Source organism: Suncus etruscus, chromosome 1 (assembly GCF_024139225.1).
Source record: "Suncus etruscus isolate mSunEtr1 chromosome 1, mSunEtr1.pri.cur, whole genome shotgun sequence".
Taxonomy (NCBI): Eukaryota; Metazoa; Chordata; class Mammalia; order Eulipotyphla; family Soricidae; genus Suncus; species Suncus etruscus.
The window spans coordinates 25,289,487-25,307,351 of record NC_064848.1 but is presented as its reverse complement, the minus strand read 5'-3'; the positions used below and the strand labels follow the sequence as shown (position 1 = coordinate 25,307,351).

General features: G+C 34.4%; 1 protein-coding gene across 22 annotated transcripts in view; it reads right to left on the bottom strand.

The window, feature by feature from the left end:
* Positions 1-17,865, bottom strand: part of MAP2 (microtubule associated protein 2) — a 188,670-nt gene that overhangs the window by 146,363 nt on the left and 24,442 nt on the right. For 12 of the 22 annotated variants that reach the window (XM_049784034.1, XM_049784065.1, XM_049784089.1 and 9 more), the window contains exons 1-2: positions 17,703-17,858; positions 17,334-17,401 (exon numbers count right to left, since the gene is read on the bottom strand). The gene's annotated coding sequence lies outside the window, so the exon portion shown is untranslated. Of the gene's footprint in view, positions 1-17,333; positions 17,402-17,702; position 17,865 lie in introns of those variants that run through there. The other 10 variants (XM_049784116.1, XM_049784119.1, XM_049784122.1 and 7 more) reach the window with 7 other exon arrangements.

The window sequence follows — 17,865 nt, the reverse complement described above, 5'->3', positions numbered from 1 at the left end:
TTACAATCTGGATGAGCAGGATAAGTTAAACAGCTTCGCAAACATTAAAATGGTTTTATACCAAGCAATTCCAGTTTCACCTCTGCTTGAACATGATTGTTTATGGTTTTATTTCCTTTTCTTTTAACAATAGCCATAAAAAATGAAAACAAAGCATTTCATTACATTCATTTGCATGAGGCTTTAAATTTATGTTAGGTCTTTAGATCCATTAACATTTCACTAGGACTGATGACTTATCCTTTACAGATATATACAAATTTAAAAGGTGATAACTGCATGCAAAATAAGAACTAATAGCAGCCAAACAGCAAATCATATATGCTCCAGTTAGCATACATACTGGTTTATTTATATGTTCTTTACTTGATGTGTTTTCAAACTGAAAAACGCTAGAAACGGGCCCGGAGAGATAGCATGGAGGTAAGGCGTTTGCCTTTCATGCAGAAGGTCATCGGTTCAAATCCCGGTGTCCCATATGGTCCCCCGTGCCTGCCAGGAGCAATTTCTGAGCATGGAGCCAGGAGTAACCCCTGAGCACTGCCGGGTGTGACCCAAAAACCACAAAAAAAAAAAAAAAAGAAAAAAGAAAAACGCTAGAAACAAGATGCCCTTTTTGTTTGTTTTAGTGATTTTATTTTTAAAGGTTTTTGGTTTTTGAGCCACACCTTACAGTGCTCAGGGATTACTCCTGGCTTTATGGTCAGGGGTGACTTCTGACTAATGTTAAGGGACCATATGCAGTATAAGGATTTAAACTAGGGTCAGACATGAGCAAGGCAAATACCTTAACCAACTCCTGTACTATTTTCTGTGGTCCCAGAATGTCAAGCTTTAATAGTCAGCCCCAAATCTGTTTTCTCTATCATCCGTAAATGGTTGCCCAATACACTGAAGTCAAAGATTGTCAATTATGACTCAATTTTCTCTCATTTAATTTTCTCCTAAAATTTCTTCTATTTTTTGTTGTTATTCTGTTTTTATTTATTTTATTTTATTTTATTTTATTGTGATCACTATGCTCAGGTATTATTCCTAGCTTTGTGGGGCTCAGGGGATCATATAAAGTGCTGGGGTTTACTAGTATTGTCCAGGTTCAAGGCAAGCAAATTAACCCCTATACTACTCTATCTCTATCCCTGCTATTCTTATTAAATTTTTTTCTAGATTTTTGAGATCCTAGACTCTCTGGAAGCAGAAACCAGCAATTAGCCACAGCCATATGAAATCAATAATATTTTGTGACAGTTAACTAGCAATTATACTTACAATTACATAAATACTCATTCTTTTGGCAAGCAAAATATCATGCATTGTCATGTAAATCTCAAATTCATATTTAATAAATAAAAATAACCTTCATAATTACTATATTTTATCTTCTTTTCATTAGGTAAAACATATGTCTATGACTAGGCATTGTATTAGGTAACAAATCCATAGTTTCTGAGCAGAGTATTAGTTTTAGTTTAGTCACCAATTAGTGTTGTTCATAATTCCTACAGACAAGTAAAAGGTTTTCCTATAAAGTATGGGTAATCTACAAGTTTTTGTATTAATTGGGTTCCTGACAAAGTTTTTATAAAGAGATATTGGGGGGGGTTTGGGCCACACCCAGCAGCACTAAGGGGTTACTTCTGGCTCTGTGCTCAGAAATCTCTCTTGGCTGGCTTGAGGGAATATATAGGATGCCGGGAATCAAACTGGGGTCAGTCCCGGGTCGACCAAGTGTAAGGAAAATGTCCTACCACTGTGATATCTCACCAGCCCCCCAAAGAGACATTTTATATTTTAATTCCACTTTAACTCTAACAACATGTATTTGTAAGTTCCATCTGAACATTGAAAACCAGATATTATTTCACAAGAAAAAAAACCAAGAGAGAAAAACCATTTTTCTAACTAGCTACAAAATAGCAAAAATAGAAAAATATAAGTATATAGCACAGAATAAATATATAACTGCTGTTATTAAAATTCAGAAAAAAATAAAATAAAATATATTCATGGATCAAACTGATAGCACATACTTTTTTCTCCTAATTATCATTAAGAGATCATTACTGGTGCTCTCTGTTAGTGACATTTATCCCCAAACACAAAAAGAATATATTCACACCTATGTTTATTACCACACTTACTGTAACAGTCAAGATATAGAAACAGACCAAATGTTCAATTACAGATAAATTGATCCAGAAATTGTGATATATACACAATGGAAACTTATGCAACTCTAAGAAAGATCCAGCAATATAATATGGCACCATTCCCTTTTGCATAAGCACTTAAAGGGGAAATTTTATGTATAGAAACAAGCTCTTATCTACTAGGAATAAGAACCGATAAATTTTATAATACAGGGAGCCTCCCACTCTGAACTCTGGGGACTCGACTCATCCAACCCCGAACCCTAGATCCCAACCATAAAACCAACACAGTTCCCTGCAAAAGCACCAGGAATCAAACTCCCACCCGGAAGTCCCTAATACCGCTCTGGCACCAACTTGTGCCAGATTGGTATGACACCCTGATGACATGGAAATACAGCAACTTGATCTAAGAACAGGTTGTCCTAAATATTCACCTAATGGTAAGATGAAATCAGAAGACACTACATCCTTTGATCTCTGTAAAAACCAAGATCACTAATCTCGAAAGACTGACTGACAACCGCGACTGAGTAGAACTTTTCCTGAGACCAATAAGAAAGACCCTAGCCTAGAATTTGACCTAGGATTTGTACAAAAAACAAGATCACTAATTCTAGTGGTCTGACTTTGACAACTGTGACCAAGCAGAATTTCTGGAACCATAAGGAAAGACGATCCTAGGCTTTGTCCTAGGATCTGTGCAAAAACCAAGATCACTAATTATAGATGATTTTGACTATAACAACTATGATGGAGTAGAACTTCTAGAACCATAAAGAAAGATTCAATCCTAGACTTTGTCCTATGGCCTGCGCAAACACAAAGATCTTTAATTACAGAGAACTGATTTGTTAACCACAATGGAGCAGAACCTCTCCTGGTGCCATAAAAAGACCTGGGGTTGAATAATGAGCATGTACAGAGTCTGTAGTTGTTCCCATGAAAGTATGCTTCAAGGGTAGAGAAACCCTGTATCTCTTAGGCCAAGGAAATTCCCTTTCCAAATTCCAATATTTACTGTGCCTATGCAAACAAACAAACAAACAAACAAACAAATAAGACACAAAAAAACCTTACCACACCAGCCCTCCTTTCATTTTATTTTCTCTTTCTTGTTGTTGTTGTTTATTGCTTGTTTGGGACTTTTTCTGGGTTGTTTGTTTGTTTATTTGTTTTCCCTTTCTTCTTTTAAATTGACATTGATAGCTCCTAGATGGGATCCTCCTAGCTTTCTTTTTCTTTTTTTTTCCCCAACATAACCACAGAAATAGAATCATCTTATTCTACCTCATAAATTGGGAGTGAATGGTACTGGGAGCAAACAGTCACATGAACATTGAGTGGAAATAAAAAATGATTAGACCTAAATATCAAACACAAAGTCAATGACAACAGAATCAAGATACCCAGCCTACACAAGTTTTATATACAAAATGAACCTGTTACACTAGCAGTCCAGGGGGCAGAGGGTGAGGTATAGGATACATGCTGGGAACAAGGGCAGAGGGAGGACAACACTGATGGTGGGAATGGCCCTAATCCACTGTCACAATGTACTTTAAATATAACTGTGAAAGACTTGTAATTCACATTGGTAACAATAAAAATGTAAAATACATAAATAAATAAAAATAATGCTAAAAAAGAGTATACAATAAACTCTTACTAATCTATTCCTTTGTCAAATAATTTTCAAATCAGTCAGATATTTCTGTGATATATTTAGGCACATAATTTTTGCATATTAGAATGCTTGAATCAGTTCATGAATAAGTTGTTTTTACTAGTTTACTATGTTATATGCCATTCTAGTCTAAACCTCGATATAACAGGTGTCTTTTGAGAGATAAGAAAAATCTGTTCTATGTAGGCCATAGTATTCTTTAGATTTATAAAAATGCACTCGTTTATATACCATGACTACCTAGAGAAGAAAGTAAAAGCTTTGGAGTTAGGAGAATATTAAACACAGGCCAACCAAATTCTTTTTTCTTTTCTTTTTTTCCCAACCTCATTTTTAATATATATTTTATTAAAAAAACTTGATTACATACATGATTGTGTTTAGGTTTCAGCAACGTAAAGAACACCACCCATCACCAGTGCAACATTTCCATCTCGAAAGTCCCAAATCTCCCTCCTCCTCACCCTACCCCCACCTGTACTCTAGACAGGTTTTCTATTTCCCTCGTACATTCTCATTGTTAGGACAGTTCACAATGTAGTTATTTCTTTAACTAAATTCATCACTCTTTGTGGTGAGCTTCATGAGGTGGGCTGCAACTTCCAGCCCTCCTCTCTTTTGTGTCTGAAAATTATTATTGCAAGAATGTCTTTCATTTTTCTTAAAACCCATAAATAAGTGAGACCATTCTGCGTCTTTCTCTCTCTCTGACTTATTTCACTCAGCATAATAGATTCCATATACATCCATGTATAGGAAAATTTCATGACTTCATCTCTCCTGACAGGTGCATAATATTCCATTGTGTATATGTACCACAGTTTCTTTAGCCATTCATCTGTTGATGGGTATCTTGGCTGTTTCCAGAGTCCTGATATGGTAAATAGTGCTGCAATGAATATAGGTGTAAGGAAGGGATTTTTGTATTGTATTTTTGTGTTCCTAGGGTATATTCCTAGGAGAGGTATAGCTGGATCGTATGGGAGCTCAATTTCCAGTTTTTGGAGAAATTGCCATATTGCTTTCCATAAAGGTTGAACTAGATGGCATTCCCACCAGCAGTAGATAAGAGTTCCTTTCTCTCCACATCCCTGCCAACATTGCTTATTCTCATTCTTTGTGATGTGTGCCAATCTCTGTGGTGTGAGGTGGTACCTCATAGTTGCTTTGATTTGCATCTCCCTGATGATTTGTGATGTGGAGCATTTTTTCATGTGTCTTTTGGCCATTTGTCTTTCTTCTTAGTCAAAGTGTCTGTCCATTTCTTCTCCCCATTTTTTGATGGAATGAGACATTCTCCAGAATAGACTATATGCTAGCACATAAAACATACCTCCATAATATCAAGAGGATAGAAATTTTGCAGGCTACCTTCACTGACCACAAGGCCCTGAAATTATATGTAAACTACAAAGGGACACAGAAGAAAAACTTTAATACCTGGAAGTTAAACAGCCTAATACTGAATAACTAGTGGGTCCGAGATGAAATCAAAGAGGAAATCAAAATCTTCCTAGAAACAAATGACAATGGAGACACAAACTATCAGAACCTATGGGACACACCAAAAGTGGTACTGAGAGGAAAATTTATAGCTTTGCAAGCACACATCAGGAAAGAAGGGGCATACCTGAGCAGCTTAATGACACAGCTCATAGAATTAGAAAGTGCTCAACAAAAGGAACCAAAAATAGGGAGAGAGAAGGAAACAACAAAGCTGAGAGCAGAAATCAACGAAGTGGAAACCCAAAAAACAATCCGAAAGATCAACGAAAGCAGAAGTTGGTTCTTTGAAAAAATAGTCAAGATTGATAGACCACTGGCAAAACTAACAAAGAAAGAAAGAGAGAGAAACTTGATAACTCGTATTAGGAATGAAAAAGGAGAGATCACTACTGATATGGCAGAGATTCAAAGGGTAATCAGAAACTACTTTGAGAAACTCTATGCCACTAAAAATGAGAACCTGGAAGAAATGGATAAATTCTTGGACTCTTATAATCTTCCATGGTTGAATGAAGAGGATGTAGCAAATCTAAACACACCCATCACTATTGAGGAAATTAAGACAGTAATCAAATGTCTGCCCAAAAACAAAAGCCCAGGCCCAGATGGATTCACTAATGAATTCTTTCAAACCTTTCAAGAGGAACTACTACCAATCCTGGCAAGACTCTTTCATGAAATCGAAAAAACATAAACACTTCCAAATAGCTTTTATGAAGCCAACATCACGTTGATACCTAAACCAGACAGAGAGGCTACAAAAAAAAAAAAAAAAGAAAATTACAGACCAATATCGCTGATAAACACAGATGCAAAGATCCTCAACAAAATCTTGGCAAATAGGATTCAAAGCCTCATTAAGAAGATTATCCACTATGATCAAGTAGGTTTCATCCCAGGAATGCAAGCATGGTTTAACATCCATAAATCTATCAACATAATACACAACATCAACAACAAGAAAAATAAAAATCACATGATCATATCAATAGACACAGAGAAAGCATTTGATAAGGTCCAACACTCATTCTTGATCAAAACTCTCAGCAAGATGGGAATGGAAGGAACCTTTCTCAATATAGTTAAGGCCATCTACCACAAGCCAGTGGCAAATATTGTCCTCAATGGAGAAAAACTAAAAGTCTTCCCTCTAAGTCTGGCACAAGACAAGGCTGTCCTCTCTCACCACTCCTATTCAACATAGCACTGGAAGTCCTTGCTGTAGCGATTAGGCGAGGAAAACATATCAAGGGAATCCAGATTGAAAGGAAGAAGTCAAGCTCTTGTTGTTTGCAAATGACATGATACTCTACTTAGAAAACCCTAAAGACTCTACCAAAAAGCTTCTAGAAACAATAGACTCATATAGCAAGGTGGCAGGCTACAAAATTAACACACAAAAATCAATGGCCTTTCTATACACCAATAATATTAGGGAAGAAATGGACATTAAGAAAGCAACCCCATTCACAATAGTGCCACACAAACTCAAATATCTTGAAATCAACTTGACTAAATATGTGAAGGACTTATACAAAGAAAACTATAAAACTCTGCTCCAAGAAATAAGAGAGGACACACGGAAATGAAAGCACATACCCTGCTCATGGATTGGCAGAATTAACATAATCAAAATGGCAATACTCCCCAAAGCATTGTACAGATTTAATACGATCCCTCTAAAGATACCCATGACATTCTTCAACGAAGCAGATCAGGCACTTTTGAAATATGGGATGAATTACTTTTCCCAACTTTAAACTTTACTACAAAGCGATAGTTATCAAAACAGCATGGTATTGGAATAAAGACAGGACCTCAGATCAGTAGAATAGGCTTGAATACTCAGAGAATGTTCTCCAGACATACAATCACCTAATTTTTGATAAAGGAGCAAGAAATCCTAAATGGAGCAAAGAAAGCCTCTTCAACAAGTGGTGTTGGCACAACTGGATAGCCACTTGCAAAAAATTGAACTTAGACCCCCAGTTAACATCATATATGAAGGTAAAATCCAAATGGGTTAAAGACCTTGATATCAGACCTGAAACCATAAGATATATAGAACAAAACGTAGGCAAAACACTCCAGGATATTGAGACTACAGGCATCCTCAAGGAGGAAACTGCTCTCTCCAAGCAAGCAAAAACAGAGATTAACAGATGAGAATATATTAAGCTGAGAAGCTTCTGCATCTCAAAGGAAATAGCACCCAGGATACAAGAGCACCCCACTGAGTGGGAGAAACTATTCACCTAACACCCATCAGATAAGGGGCTAATCTCCAAAATATACAAGGCAATGACAGAACTTTACAAGAAAAAAATATCCCAACCACATTTTAACAGTTTGCTTTGAGAAGGTAATTCAGTTTCTTCCAATTTCAGATATCTCTTCTAATAAATATATGACACTGCCATACTAGAAACTGTTATAATTTTTTAAATATAAACTATTAGAGAATTATTTATGTAACTTAAAAAGTGCTACAGAATATTTTTTCCTAACAGTCTAAATGCAACTTAACTGGTTGCACTGTGCCAACAATTTTATAATCCAAACTCTTTATCTTGGGTCATTTCATGACCACAACATAGGAAGTCAAACTAAAGCTGAATATACAAATTAAGCTATCTCCATTACATTTATTATTTTATTTTAATCTATTATACCTGTGTGTGGAGGAAAAGCACTGTTATCAAACAATAATTTATTAATAGTATGATACCTCATCTGATTTAAATTTATTTGGTACTGTAAGATATCATGCTCTGTAAGTAATCAAAGAGAAATTATAGAGCAATCATTTGGGGATTTTTGTCACATTAAATAATGTCAATTGATATACATATATATGTGTGTGTGTGTTTATATATGTGTGTATATACATATATATGTATGTATTGTGGGGAGACCACACCAGGTGGTTTTCAGGGCTTACTCCTGGCTCTGCACTTAGGGATCACTTCTGGCAGGTTTTAGGGACCATATGAGTTCAAGGGATTTAATCTAGGCTGGTCCCTTGCAAGACAAGCAACCTACCCACAGTACTATTGCTCTAGCCCCAAGTTATATTTTTAAACTTTTAAATATCACACATTCACTTGCAATCTTCTTCCCATTCGCTCTTAGGTATTACATAAGAATTCTTGGGACCAGAAAGAGCACAGCAGTAGCACGTTTGCCTTGCATGCAACCGATCCAGGACCGACAATGGTTTGAATCCCAGCATTCCATTTGGTCCCCGAGCCTGCCAAAAGCAACTTCTGAGCACAGAGCCAGGAGTGGCCCCTGAGCACCGCCAGGTGTGATCCCCCCCCCAAATAAAACCCAAGAATTCTTAAGCCTCCATAATGTAATTTTCTTTATGCATTGACCCTGTAATCTTGTCATGAGAAGACCCTACAATGAACACAGAAATATTTATACAGGTAACTAAATATAAACAATTTTCCACATTGGAAATCATACATATGATCATCTAAACTCACCTAAAAATTAGTTTCTTAAATGTCATTCCTACACATTGTGAAGAATATATATTCTGATTATAACATGTTAAACAGAGTGGGTGTTTTAACAATGATCAGATGTGGATCAATGCACATCTAGCTGCTTTAAATGGTCATAATCCAGACACATTAACACCAAGATAGAATCTGAGGAAGGTTAATTTAAACCATATGAGACAGAGCCAAAGCAATTCACCAAAAAGTCAGACTGTATTTAGAAAGTTTGTTTTTCTCTTCCTAGAAAAAGAGGTAGAATTTGTTTTCCAAGAAAACTTGAGATTACACAGTGCTACTCTGGGTTTTAATGAGTAAATAAATGTTAAAGGGACTTAAGTATAGTATATATTTATTTCATAAATAAAGTTTATGAAAATTTTATTACTTTCTGTATGACAATTGAAGACTTTATTGTCCATTAAAAAAACAATAGAGCTACACACAATACACACACATACACTCATTTTCTAAACTTCTACTTGGTATATATATCCCAAGGACATTTTCTTTGTGGATCACATAGAAGAATGAACAAAGACATGGCACCTTATCTGGAATATCTTTTCAAATGACTCTCTTTAAAGATAAACATGGTTATCGTTTTAAGCTGATTTTCTTTCATATAAAAGTTTTCAATATTTCATTGCTATTATTGATTTGAAAGTCTCTGTGGCACTTTTACCTTTCTACTTGGCTATTTAAGTGAATATAAAATTATAAAATGCCACTGACAAGGTCTAGTAATCTGAGCATAGCTTGATCAGAATCATTCCTTTAAACAAGGGATGCATACCAGTAATAATGAGAACATCAACAATCTACAGTGTCCTTAAACTATTCATCCTTGGTAGATAAATAAACATTTCTCTCTTTTTTTATATTTTAGAGCTGCAATGTGCAGTCTGAAGAGCATCAAACAAATAAATGTCCCCTAATGAAGACCCAGAGAGGACAGGAATTGGTGCCTAGCACTTGTCATAGAAAAGTGATATCCTACTAGTTTCTTATGAACACTAACCCATAGAACATTGTTCACAAACACAAGCATCTCTCCAATGAATGCAGGCTGCTACTAGCAACCAAAAGTGTATAAAAATGTATTTTTAAATTAAAATCTATCATTAAAGTCCTAAGTGGCTTGAAGACCCTTGAAGCAGGGTCTCCTAAGGTTGGCCAGTTTTAGACTGTGGGTTACAATAAGATCCACTAGGGGCTGGAGAGATACCATGGAGGTAAGGTGTTTGCCTTTCATGCAAAAAGACGGTGGTTCGAATCCCGGCATCCCAGATGGTACTCCTGTGCCTGCCTTACTAGAGAAATGTGATGGAAATCAAGAGTCTAGATAAATGTGATGGAAAACAGGAGCTATGGAGAATTCATTTATTTTGAAGTATGAAAGAACTATACCCAGTAATGCTCAGGATTCTGTATTCCTACCTGTGCTTGGGTGATGATATGAGGTTTGGGGGATGAAACTGGAATCTGCAGGCTGCAAGGCAATCACCCTAACTCCTCTACCATCTCTTGATATCTTTAAGCTAAAGAACTTAGCAGGTATTTGCTGTGCTAAACATCCAGCCAAAGAGTTTAAAAGTCCAAAGAAATCATGAAACAGAATTCCAGTTAAGAAACTGTAAAGTCGGGGCCTGAGTGGTGGCACTAGAGGTAAGGTGTCTACCTTGCAAGTGCTAGCTTAGTATGGACCGATGTTCGATTTCCTGGCGTCTCATATGGTCCCCCAAACCAGGGGTGATTTCTGAGCGCATAGCCAGGAGTAACCTGAGCATCAATGGGTGTTGCCCCCCCCACAAAAAATAAACTGTAAAGTATTATACACAATTACATCTGAAAACCTGAACCACAAGAATTCATTATGTAGCATAATAAACACTGCACATAAGCAAAATAAATAAAATGTAAATCCCATTAGGGCTAGTTTAATGAGTTTTCTCATAAAATAACTAGAAGAAATTGAAAAAAATCTACGTAAAAATGAGTTATTTACTGTTACCATCAAACAGGTTTAAAATGTGTAGAACTGCTGCACTAATTAAAAGCATGTCCAATTTACTCTTAACAATTGTTCCAGTTGTTTTTATGTTCTCTTGCATGGACATTCAACTTCGAAACTGTTAATAATCAAAGGTTTTCATGGTTTCAAGACACCGCTAATACCTGATTCTGAATTGGCTTTTTAATAAAACCTCCAGTTGATTCATCTTTGTTTGAAAGTTTGAAAAGTTTATTTGCCAACCCCTATTCTTACACATTACATTATTACCTACACAACTTCCTGAGTAATCTTTGAGTTCTATATTTACCTACTCAGAATGTCTCCCTCTAGAAGTAAAGTTCTAAAGAGCAGGAAAAGGACATAGGGTTCATGTTCAATAAATATTCATGGTCTGGATACACGGATTTTCCTCCAGTATCAGATAATTTTCAAATATGTTAAAGTCTCCTGTATCTTTCTTTAGCACACAAAGATTTGACTCCCCCTTTTCCTAGCTTTGTATCAAGAGGGTAATTAATTTTAGCTGTTGGGCTAAATTTTTGTACTCTTTATCTCCTTTCAAGTATGATCTGATTGTATAAATTCATCCTTCATCTATTTACATATTTCACAGATATTGATCCAACTCACAGTACAGTTGATTACTGTTTTTAAAAACTGAAAAAAGAAAAGTCTTGAATATATGTATTAATATTAAAACTATCCCATGGAAATACTATGCCGACTATGAAAACTTGAATCTATACTTCATATTTTTCAGTTTTTATATAAGAATCTTACACAAGAAGCAAATATTGTCAGATATGCCTAAGATACTATTGAGTGGGGGGAAAGAGGAAAGAATTAAAATTTTATCTCTATGTTCCTGATTATATAAACAATGACAAAAATTAAGAGTTTTAAAATATTAACCATAATCAATGAATTGTTTAAATATATCTGGTTATTATTTTCTTATACTCTTCCAACTTCTACAACTTACAAAAAAAAGTGTCCTATGTTTCTATTACTGAAATAAATAAGAAATCCAGCGCTATTTTATTTTTCTCACTCTTCATTTTATTTTAGTAGTTTTAGTATTTTAGTCTTAATTTGTTGTTTGTTCTTCATTTTATGAGCAAGTTTCCAGCAACTCTGTCAGTTTCTCTTCATCATCTGGCTTCCTACAGTTGGCGCTTGTCAGGGCATTTACTCTGGGGGGCTAGAGAGATAGTACAGTGAGAATGGGGCTTGGTGCTTGCCTTAGTCACAGCCACCTGTGTTCAATCCCTGAAGTCTATCTGCCCCAACCCCACCCCACTCTGCCAGGAGGAAATGATTCCTGAGTGCAGAGTCAGGAGTAAATCCTGCATCAATTGGTGTGGTACCAAAATAACAACAAAAAGAGTTTTTACTCTGGGGGGCTGTAGAGATAGTACACAGGATAGAATGCTTACTTTGCATATATCTGATCTGTGTTTGATCCCAAGTATTTCATATGGTCACCTAGCCCTACCAGGAGTGATCCCTGAGTGTAGAGCCAGGAGTAAGCTCTGAGCAGCATGGACAAAAATGACCAAAAATAAAGGGTTTTTACTCTCCTAGTCTTCTCATCTTTCTTGATCTTCTTAATGTCTCCTTTCAGCTCTGGATTTTTTGTGGCCTGTATTCTTACTAAACAGTTGACCACACTTACCCAGTATTTTGATATAAATCTGCCAACATGCTGTATACATACTATTATTAATATAATCAGTATGATTATTTTTGTAGACACAGTATATACTAGGCAGTCTGCTAGAGAGAATAATTTTTAAAGAGACCTCTTTTTAAGATTTCCTTTCCCTTTATATTTTCAATTATCAAATTTAGACATTAGAGATACCTATGAATTCTTCCCACTAATCAACATGAATTTGAGCTCAGAAACATAACTATTAAACAATTATCAATACCCACTCTGAACTTTAATTTTTTCTGTATAATTTAATGACAGCTTTCAAAGTTTGATATTTTCTTTCTTCAACAAATTTTCACTCAAAACAACTCAAACAGAGCTATTTACTATTTTAAAAAGTTTAGCTCATAGTAATAAAACTTTTTTTCAAATACATTTAAGAGGTTCTCATTCACAGTGGCCATGTTTGTACCAGGTCAGGTTCACAGACTCACTCTGTTCTAAAAAGAGAATCAAGCTATTAAAAAAAAAATCACAAACTAGGCACATAAATGGAAGCTGGCAATCTCAGAAGGACAGGACAGGCAAGACCCTGCCCTGTGAAAGCCACAGTCTGCATCTATCACCCATAATTGCTGCTCTGCTTATGACCTTGCTTCACCACTCAGAGATACCAATCTGACCATACTCCAGGTATGCCAGCATTTGGGCTGATATCATCAGGTCATTTTTGGAGTGAGTGTAAGCAAGCTGTCTCCTTCCCCCTGCCATCTCATACTTTTGGGAGACTTGCTATCAGTTACCACACCAATGAAAACCACAGTATCAGTAAGAGTGGTCTGAATTCCTGAACTGCACAGTAACATCCACGATCACATGACAACTGCATTATTTAATAGTCATCCCATAGGGACACACCAGTTTAAATGAGTAACTGGTCACTTAATGTTCAAAAATGAATAAGGTAATAGAATGGTCAGCAACAAGAGCTTACTAAACCTTCTAACAGCAACTCAATTACATCATTGGAGATACAATAATTTTGACAAATTTGTTTGTTGCTGTACTTCTTTTTATTTTTTGTTCCATTCCTCTTTATTCATTTTTCAAAACAATTTTGTTCCCTCCTTATCTGGAAACAAATGTATTACTATCAACTATGTCAACTATGTGATACATGCTCTTTTAATAAAAAAGTTAAATTTTTTAAAAAGCTTTCATGTTATAGTGAAAAAAATTCTTTAACTTAATAACTAAAGGCTCATTCCAATGCATTAGGCTGAATAGAATGATATTTCACTTTGTATTATAAAAGAGTAGATTATTAGCCATTTCACATGGTACACCCTAAAAACATCCTTACACCTTGCTAAATTTGCCATCTAGGCTCCCCTTCATTTGCTCTCATTCTAGAATACAGATGAGATCAACAAAACTTTCCAAGCTTGCTCACTTTCTCACTTCATTGCTAAGCTTGTCTCTTCTTCCTGGAGCTCTTCCATGCATTATCTCTCCCTTGAATACTTCTATTCATCGGTAGGTTCAGACTCAAAAGAGTCATCCTCCATGAATTATTTCCGGTTGAGTCCATTATTAGTTATTATTAATCTTGCACTACACAAAGTCCTTTAAGAAATTATTCATGTGTGTCTTAGAGTATACCAATGAATTTTGGTATATATCATTGTGTTATTCTGCAACATCTATTGAGTTCTGTAAGGTTTTTTTAGTATGATGATCCTTAATTACTAAACCCTCTCTGGTTTCACACTGTACATGATACCTTTCTTTGTTTATTAGTTTTTGGTCATTTAATTTTCTTCTTCTATTATTTTAATTTAAAATAGTTTTAATGTATGATGATTTGTTGCTGCTGAATTCTTTGACTGATTTCCTTATACAGATCATGAAATTTAGTAATGTAACCAGTTAGATTAAGATATGCATTTACCTATTTTTAAATTTCCATATTTAATTCCGACATTTATTAAAGAATAAAGTTATTCATCTTAAATATATAAATTATATTTTCTGTAATCAATGTACATAAAAATACTATAATTAAAATATATATAATATATACCAGAGTTTCAATAAAATGGAGATCATATCAATCTCTCGTACTCTGGGAGGACTTTTAAGGTAACCCATGTTAAAGGCTTGGGATATTATCTGCCATGTAAGATAATATAAAATAGATATATTTTTATCAATAAATATAAAACAAGAAAGATTATTATTTAAAACTATGATTCTACAAGTTTCTTTATATGGTCCTTAAATAGATGATGCCATACTATTTATAATGAAAAATAAGCCATTTAAGAAGACTATGACATCATTTTCAAAATTAAATTGAGTAAAAGAAAGCGAGAGAGAGGCCTCCACCCCTCTACTGCAGCAAAATCTTGGCTGAAGACATGAAGAGTAATAAAAAATGTCAAAGCCTAGAAGTAGTATTTAGGACGCAAAGTCCACAAGGCAATGCTCATGCTGCAGTTTGGCATTGTTCCCATGGTTGATGAAAGTGCAAGGGGACATTTGAAAAATTCTTTCCATCTTAACCTAAAACCAGAAAAAAAATTCTTTTCTATATAGCCTGGAGTAATTTCTACACATGGTTTGCCTGATTTTCTACTCAGTATTTATTACCTTATTAATTAGAGACACATAATGGATATTTTGGGTCACTATAAAAAGGAAACATACGAAATGTTTGTTTTACAATGTGTAATTTCATTTTAAAAAAAAAAGAACAAAAAGTAATGGTGGAAATACTGCAGCAGCATTCATTTATTCTTCAAGTGATTAAAAAATGTATTTCCTGTACTCTTTTATTCTAAGAACTATTCTATGTGCTGAAAATATAAGTAAAAAATAAATAAGTCAAATTAAAAAATGAACTAATGTCAGACAGATGATAGTTATTTGAATAAACTAAATAAATCTCTGAATCCCTAAGTTTCCAGGTGTCAAGTTTGTTTCATTCAAAGACAAAGCAGATATTGAGTAAACTTATCACACAAAGTCTGTCAACACACCACTAATTCTAAAATAGTTCTAAAAAATTTAGGTATCAAGAAACTCTTACTAAGGTAATATACAATTTTCCCAATGGCCATATAAATTAGATTAGGGTGATTAGTTTCTGCTGATAAAATATTAAACTTTTTTTATAAAAATGATTGCATAACTTGAACCATTCCAATTTTGTAGCAGAATTTAGTTCAATATTAAATATTGAGAAGTTCAAAACTAATGAATTGTAAAATTAATCTGAAGATTAGGAAACAAATTTTCTCATGAAATATATACTGTATGTTTTGGTAAATGTAAAAATACCAAATGAGTATTTTGTGGGGTTTTTTAATCAAATCTGAAATGTTCACTCACCCTGATGAAACCTGAAAAAAAAAGGAGAATGGTCCCAAGGGTTTTAAAATATCCAAAAGTCCTATTTGTGGATTTTGTGTGTGATTGAATAAGTCTGAAGAAAAATGTAATATATTTCATGTAACTTTAAGACTATTTTATCACATTTTCTCCAATATCTGAAATATAATTTATTTATTTATATTTTCCCTACCCCCATTTATATTTTTTAGAAAACACTGATTTATTTTTAAAATTTTCCTGTACAAAAATATAATGCCTACTCTTTGGAGGCTGGTGATAGTAGTATCTGCCCTATTCCTTTCTCCCACAACTACCACCATTCGAAAGCTCTTAGTAAGTGCTTGTGGAATAGATAATTATGGTTCTCATAACTACACACTATAGATAAATTAGTCTCCTTCAAGATAAAAATCTTCAAATTCACAGATATACATTCATATAATTTCTGGTGATTCAAAATCAGTCTTAGAACTTTAGTCATTTTGTAAGTAAAATAAGAATTAATCTCAAAAACCTAATTTGACTGCATGAAATATTTTTGGACAAAGAACCGCAAGGAGACAGTATGCCAATGCCAAGAAAAGGTTTAAAACATGTTATTGATCTTCTCGGAAACACAGAAAATGTCTTCCATTTTTTAAGGGTAAATTATATATAAAGCCTTATATTGTTAGATTAAAAATAATCTTAACAAATTATAGAAAAGGAGTACCTATAATTGCCATCTCCAGTATATATCCTGATACTGCATTCAAAAATTATCATTTCATTTAAAGTATAAGGACCAAAATCAATAATTCCAACTGCTTTCATGGCAGATGAAGGATTACTTTCTTATGCTGTCTATGCTTAATTAAGCATAAAATCTGTTCTTTTAAAAGCTAACAATCTTGGTCTTTAAATGTACCATTATTAAAGACTCAAGCATCAGTGAAGAAGTAAAAAAAATATTTGTGTAAAATCCAACAATACCACATCATTCTTAGCTTTCTTCTCTTGCACTCATTTGATCTGATAAGGGTAAGCATTTTTATAGAGTCTTTAAAAAATATCTTACAGTATTTCCTCAGAATAACTGGCATAGTTCTTTTAAATTCAAATTATTTAATTTCTGTAAAGATAATTTTGAACAGTTTTGTTTTAGCTGTATCATTGATAACAAATAAGCCACTCTCATTGATATTTGTTAATAATTTGCTATATAAGCAAAAGTCATAATTCTTCAGACCACCTAATCAAAGCTGATTTAGTTAATGGCATTCACAGCATAGAAAATCCTAATCCGGCAAGGACAAAGATCAATGTACTTTTAAAGAAAAAGACCCATCATGGAGGTAGTAATTTAAATAAAGACATTCCAAATTCTCGAGATTTTCCCTCATTTAGACATCTAAACATAAAAACGTGGTGGTACCTTTTAATTTTCTGATTGAGTGGTTTCCATTCAATGTTTCCTCAGTTAGAGATAAGAAACTGAAGGATCTACCGAAATAAGACAAAAGAAAAAAGTATAGAGAGATAGATATATATATTTTAAATAAATACAAAAAAATCATAACTCACTAGCATTCAAATACATTCTTTCTATAAATAATAAATATATGTCTTGGAATCAGTAGCACAAAAGATGAAGCAGTTGGATTTTCGGGAAGCTCAACAAAAAATTTTAAACATTACACTCTGAGATCCCCCTATACAACACACATAGTCTTTGAAAAATGCATTCAAGAAAGAACAGAAGATAATTCTAAAAAGCAGAACAAACAAACGTCCAAACTATTACCAGTGCAGAGAATAGAGATACCCGCTAAGGCTAGCCTTTGAGGATTGCTGCAGACGCCTTCTCCGGAAGCATTATCTTCCCAGGCTGGCTCTTCCCCGAGGAAGGGAGAGAAATTCAGACAGACGCAGTCTGCAGGCTACCGCTCCAGTCTGCCTGTGTCCTG